This window comes from Amphimedon queenslandica, unplaced genomic scaffold (assembly GCF_000090795.2).
Source record: "Amphimedon queenslandica unplaced genomic scaffold, v1.1 AMPQUscaffold_12746, whole genome shotgun sequence".
In the NCBI taxonomy this organism is placed as follows: domain Eukaryota; kingdom Metazoa; phylum Porifera; class Demospongiae; order Haplosclerida; family Niphatidae; genus Amphimedon; species Amphimedon queenslandica.
The window spans coordinates 31231-37325 of NW_003547018.1; the positions used below are offsets into that span (position 1 = coordinate 31231).

Consider the following 6095-nt stretch of genomic DNA (forward strand, 5'->3'; position numbering starts at 1 on the left):
TTTTTAATGTTTTTATACCGTAACTGAGATATAATGATATCATAGATCTATGGTTTTACCACGCAATTTCCGGAGCCCGGCGAGCCCCTCCCGAGCCCTGTTTTACCAACCCCCGATCTGAGTATTGGAGTATATTGAGTATTATTAGGTACAACTGGAAGTGAGGTAGTTAGTGAAAGATGTTACCATCAGTAAAGGTAGGAACTAGCCTCAACTAGGAACTAGGAAGATCAGGTAGAATAATTATCTTTATCACCATTTATATTTTATAACTAGCCACACCTTTTAACTAATTTTTTTAATCAAAAATGTCAAATGAAGCCTATAAAATTTGTAATTTTAAAAGTTAATTTCTAACATTCACAGGAGTCAAGTTAACTGGAAAAATAAAGTAATAATTAATAAAAAATAACTATTGGTAGTGGTTTGTGTGGTTGTTCTTTTCTGTGTCTATCAATCAATGCCTTCTTTTGATCTTTAAGAGTTTCCACCAGGAGAGGAGGAGTAGGGTCTCCTTTAATCTCAATATATTCAAGTGATGGATGGATGAAGATAGTTTCATATAAATGTTGTACCAGTTCTATCCAGTTAAGTGGAGATGACTCTTTATTAATACTATGATATTTATACTCTATCCTCAATAGTCTGATGGTTGTATGTGACTGTAACATGATAGTAACAGCAGGTAATACCTGTTCATAAAAAAATGGTGTCATTATTTGTTCCTTCTCTTCTCTACTACAGTTACTGTATAACTGATCTAGTTTAAAGTTCACTTTAAGTTCTGTGATATTGTTCTTTTGAGAAATGACATTAATAAAAGTTCTTATCTCTTCATTCAGTGGAATGGATACACTCAACTGGTGTAGACTGGTGTTGCGTCTGAGACCAGTTGTTAGGAAGGACAGGAATGAGCTGGGAATGAGAATGTCATTATTTATCTCAAGGTATTTCAGTGTTTGGTTTTGTGTTAGCATGCCTTGAAGACTAGTACCCATACTGTTAGTATATACTCTCTCTTCCTTTATCTCCACACTCAGAGCTTTAAGTGTAGCATTGGTTTGTAGAATAGTAAATAATTCAATAGCACTCTCAGCTGTGTCTAGTGGTAAAGTAAGTGTATGTAGACTGGGATGAGAGAGAAATAGAAGATGTGCTGGGTATGGATCATGTAGTATCAGACAATGTAATCCTTTGATATGTGGAAGGAGTGATAATGTCATCAGTTTACTACTCTTCCATCGCCCTATCTCTAGAGCAGTCAGTGGTGTGTTCACTTCTACTATATTCAATGATGATGGTAGGAGATCATCATGTATGTCCAGTGAAAGAGCTTGTAATGTGTTGTTATCCTTCAGTAACTGCTCTATTACTCCATCAGGTAGAGGAGGAGGAGCATAATAAGCACACATTGTTAATGATGTTATTGTTTTATTTCTTGATACTCCTCTAATGACACTGATAATGGTATTTGATATTTCATTCTGTCCATGATACTCAATTTTCATTTCTTGTAGTGTTAAATTCATTTCTATACATTTCTCAAGTTCAGTGCACTTGCCTGTGTAGTATGTATTGTCAACTGTTGGTATAGTAGGATAGTACATCATTAAGTGCAGTATCTTCAATTGAGAAAGATTGAGGAACTGTAACAATACAAGACAGGGAACATATTGACCATATCCTAATTCACAGTAGCACTCCTGAATATTGTATAGAAGTGATGATTGTAATAATTTGTGTATTAATTCATCAGTGTGTTCTCTCAACCCTACTTCCAGTCTCTTACACTGGGTCTGTAGTGAGTTATTGGTTAGTCCAGCTGTGAAGACTGATAGTGACTGGTTAGATAGATGGCCTAGGTGCAAGTGATTCCACACTGTGGAGGAATTGTTTATACAATAACTGAGACACAACCAGTCAAACAATGATAATGATACTCTATCCAGACACAGTGAGTGGTTGTTGATGGATTGTGCTAATACTTGACATAATGTTGTGTTCTGTGATTCATACAGGAGTTGAAGGAGAAGAATGGGAACATTGTCAAAACCATCAGATCTGCTGATATGATTATTGTTTGAAGATGTTAGAGCAATCAATCTAATCTCATCAGGATTCTGATAGAAATAGGAGAGATGACAAGTCTCAAATCTAAACAATGGCTTCCTCTTACACTGTAAGTCAAGTTGTTGTTTATCAAAATACTGTTCATAGCTCTCATGTTCAAGGTGAGTTAGACCTGCCACAAACCTCAGACACATTCGAAAGTGATCATCATCAAAGTGATCCTTAAACACTTCCTCTGTCTTTCTCTCATGCTTAGCTATCCACCATGCAGCTAGAAATTCCTGTATACTCAAGTGAAGGAACTGATACTTCTCCTCATCATATTCTGTGAATGTTGTCATCAATCCAAGATAGTCTTCCTTGACTGCCTCACTCAGTGACTGTAGTTGATGTGAAGAGAATGTCATTCTTGTATTAGCCAGGTTAGTATAAGATAATTGACACATCTCTTGTAAAGGTTTAGCTAATTGTGATGGTAATGAAGAAAGACTACATAAAGTATGTGGGTTAATGTCATGTCTTCTAACATGTCTTCTGATAGATTGTAGAATAAAGTTCTTATAGAGTTGAGTAAGTGTTGTTGGTAAGTGTCCTCCTTCCTTACAATAAACTAAGATGACCATGGAACAGACTAGTGGTACATAACACAATGATTGGACATCATTTCGTACTTTAAGATCATTAATGAGTTTCACTGCTAGTTGTGAGTCCTTATTGCCTTGAGCAGTTGTGAAAGGTTTTGTATTTTTATCATCTTCTCTTTTTTTATCAATGAGTTCTTGTGCTAGTTTTGTATCTTTTTGAAGTGTTTGTATAATTACTGTTGATATTTCTTCCTTAGAAAACCCAATGACCTGAACATGTCTACTGAGAGTATCCATTTTCAAAAGTGAAGAGGAGGCATAGCTACGAGAGGTTACAATTACTGAACATTGGTCTAACTCATCTTTACAAATGATACTAGCAGCTAATGAAGACTGTCTGAATTGTTCACTTAGTTCATCCCAACCTTCAAAGATTATTAGTAATCCTTCTCCATTCCTCTTCTCAAACCATTCAGCTACTATGGGAACTTCATAACGTTGACGCACAAACAGGTCAGCTAGTGTAGTAGCTGTAGCTATCTTGCTATTTCTTAAAGGACAGTAAAGTACCAAGTCATACTGTTGGTGTACAAGTGTTTCATTAGACCACATATTTAACAGTTTACGACAGAGTGTGGTCTTGCCAATACCAGGAGGACCGTCTATTACTACTCTGAGAGACAGAGAACTATCTGTGGGTTGGAGGACATCTTCAACGCTTATCTCTTTGTTTTCAGTTAGTTTAACTGTTTTATCAACTTGTCCTCTTAGCATATGCCAAGCTGATTCTGCTTGTGTGCTAGAGTTATGTTTTTCTACTAGTGCTAGTCTTCCGAAGAAATCTTTTCCAATTCTTGGCGGCCAGTCCGTAGCAACAATAGGTTGGTGTTTGTATAGTTGTCTCATATTGTCAGCATATCCTTGAACATCATCAGGTATTGAACTAATGGGTTTAGCTACATCAGACTGACCTATTGATCAAGGTAAATACAAAACAATGTATACACATTAAATAATTTATTACCTGTAATATTAGTAACTGGTGTATTGGATATATCATCTACTGGTGATGGTAATACAGTATGTGAACTGACATTATCAGGAATAGGCTGACCTAATGTATGGAGTTTTAGAGTCTAATGACTGTTGATCATCAATAAGGTATACACACTTACAAACATTAAAATTTCTTACCTAAATATACCAGAATGTTAGATTTTGCTTTGCCCAGTTGATCAGGAAAGTCATCACATAGTTTTATTAATGCATCCCAATTGACATCTTTATCAGCATCAAACCACCTCTGGAATACCAACATAAGATTGTTAGTTGCTGCTCCTGGTATTTGCATCAGATCAGACACATTTACACTCAATCCAGTCCCTATTAGCATGTAATGGTGAGCAGAATAAGTAAATATCTTCGTGACTGATGCCATATTAAGCTCCTTTTCTATATAATGAAGGATTCATTAATAATAATTATAACTTTCAATACTACAAAAGAGAATACTATTTTCATATGAAGTGTATAAAATTATGTTCACCTGTTATAGGACCAGGATTATCCACACCATCATGAGTACTTATTCCAGCTGTGGGATCTGTTACTTTGTTTCCAATGGTTCTAGCTAGTTCATTCTCTTTACATTGTTTCAAAGCATTAATGACATCTCTCCATGATGCTGTAGGATTAACTTGTAGCCATTTCTTATGTAAAGCCATTTTCTTAAGGTAAGCATTTCTTTTCGTTTTATCAATTATTTTGACATCAGATTGTGTTATTCCAGGAAGACAAAGAGCAAATGGTTTCCAGTCGACAAGTGGTTTAAGACACCTTGCAAAGACGAGACAAGTTGGTTGATCATCAATCATAGGACCAGGATTGAGTTCAACATCTCCTGATAAGAGGAGGAGGAGAAGTAAAAACAAATAGTAGATAAGGTCAGAGCTACTTCCAATAGTAGCTATAAACAAGACTAATGACTGGAGGCAGATCATTGCAGTAACAGAAATTATACCTATTATATAAATACAATGTATGGTAATATAAATTATACTGTTAGTTTGTTTACCAGTTGGAGGAATAAAATTGAGCTTCATATATCTTAATAAAGATAAAAGAAGAGCAACAATAAGAGACAGAGCTTCTGGCAGTTTAGATGTCTTCTCTCCTGATGTAGTACTGCCTGACTTGCTGTCTACTGCAGATTTGAATGAGTGAGAGTGGTGGCCATTAGCTGGTCTACTGGGGGCAGCTTGACAGTAGTTCCACAGTCCAATACTTGCTCTCCATTGAGAGACATCAATCATCTTGTACTATAGTATGGAGGACAATGAGAGAATTAGGTTACTTAAGGTATAGCCATTTCAGTGATCACTTACACCACAATAAAGAAAGAAGGACTTTATAAAAGGAATTGAAGGGAAGATCCTTTCTAGTACTGCAAAGTAAGAGTAACCTTCACTAGTTAATCAAAGGAACAAGCTTTCCCTGTAAACTGAAATGGAGTAGTACAGTTGCACTACATGTAAGCTTACCAGTGTATAAAGGATGGGTGTATCAGTGTATGAGTGTGGTATATAGGACCTCATGAAAATAGTTACAGGAACACACCAATAACACTGAATATCATTAAAATATCTTATTACAGAAGAGGGTGGATTGGGGTGGTACATACCAAAAGGACAGATATTATTACAGAGGGTGGGTTTGCATAGGGTGGTTTCTGATACACTGCTTTACTGTGGTTTGTGCATGTATACATGAAGCAAATCTTATAATAAATACAATAGTAACTGACAGAATTCTATAGACACATGCAGCTATTGACCTTTGAAGTACAACTTCAGTAGTAGTTTCTTCAGATCCAAAGAGTACAATATAAGTAGTGGGTGTGTGTGTAACTGAAGTATATCATTGAGTGTATCAGTGTATCATGAGAAGTATCACTATTGTATCATCAATAATCATGAATAATGTTATTGTACTCCGGCACTGAATTGGATTATTCCATTACACAATGACTATTACTTAACAACACATAAGTATTATTGGCCTCGCCCAGCTTTGCGTAGGCGAGGACTAGGTACTCAGTTTGTCTGTCTGTCATTACCCGAGACCGCGTAGGCGTTGGTCGAGGGTAAAGCAGTCGTCCTGTCTGTGTGTTCGCTTTGACCGCTTTGTCTGTGTGTTCGTCTTGTCCTGGAGAGTCTTATAATCAACACTAGCTCTAGAAAAAGTTATTCTCCGTCTTGGGAATCCTTGATTTGTCTTTTCCGTGGTAAAAGAAGCTGGCAAAGTCGCCAAACGTAGTCGGCTCTCCTGCAGCTCTTTCGTAGTGAAAGCAAAAGAGCAACAGGGCAGATAAAACAATAAAGCAAAGCCTCATCTTTCATTAATATGAGAGGAATTGCTCCAATCTTCTTCGTTTTAAAGATA

General features: G+C 36.4%; 1 long non-coding RNA gene across 2 annotated transcripts; it reads left to right on the plus strand.

Moving 5' to 3' along the window:
• Nucleotides 1–3697: 3697 nt before the first annotated feature.
• LOC109586916 (uncharacterized) lies at nt 3698–4690 on the plus strand. 2 transcript variants are annotated; one of them, XR_002187285.1, is made up of 4 exons: nt 3698–3815; nt 3862–4053; nt 4210–4387; nt 4429–4690. It is a non-coding gene; the product is annotated as an uncharacterized LOC109586916 (long non-coding RNA). The 2 variants fall into 2 exon arrangements; XR_002187286.1 differs by lacking the exon at nt 3862–4053.
• The last annotated feature ends 1405 nt before the right edge of the window (nt 4691–6095 follow it).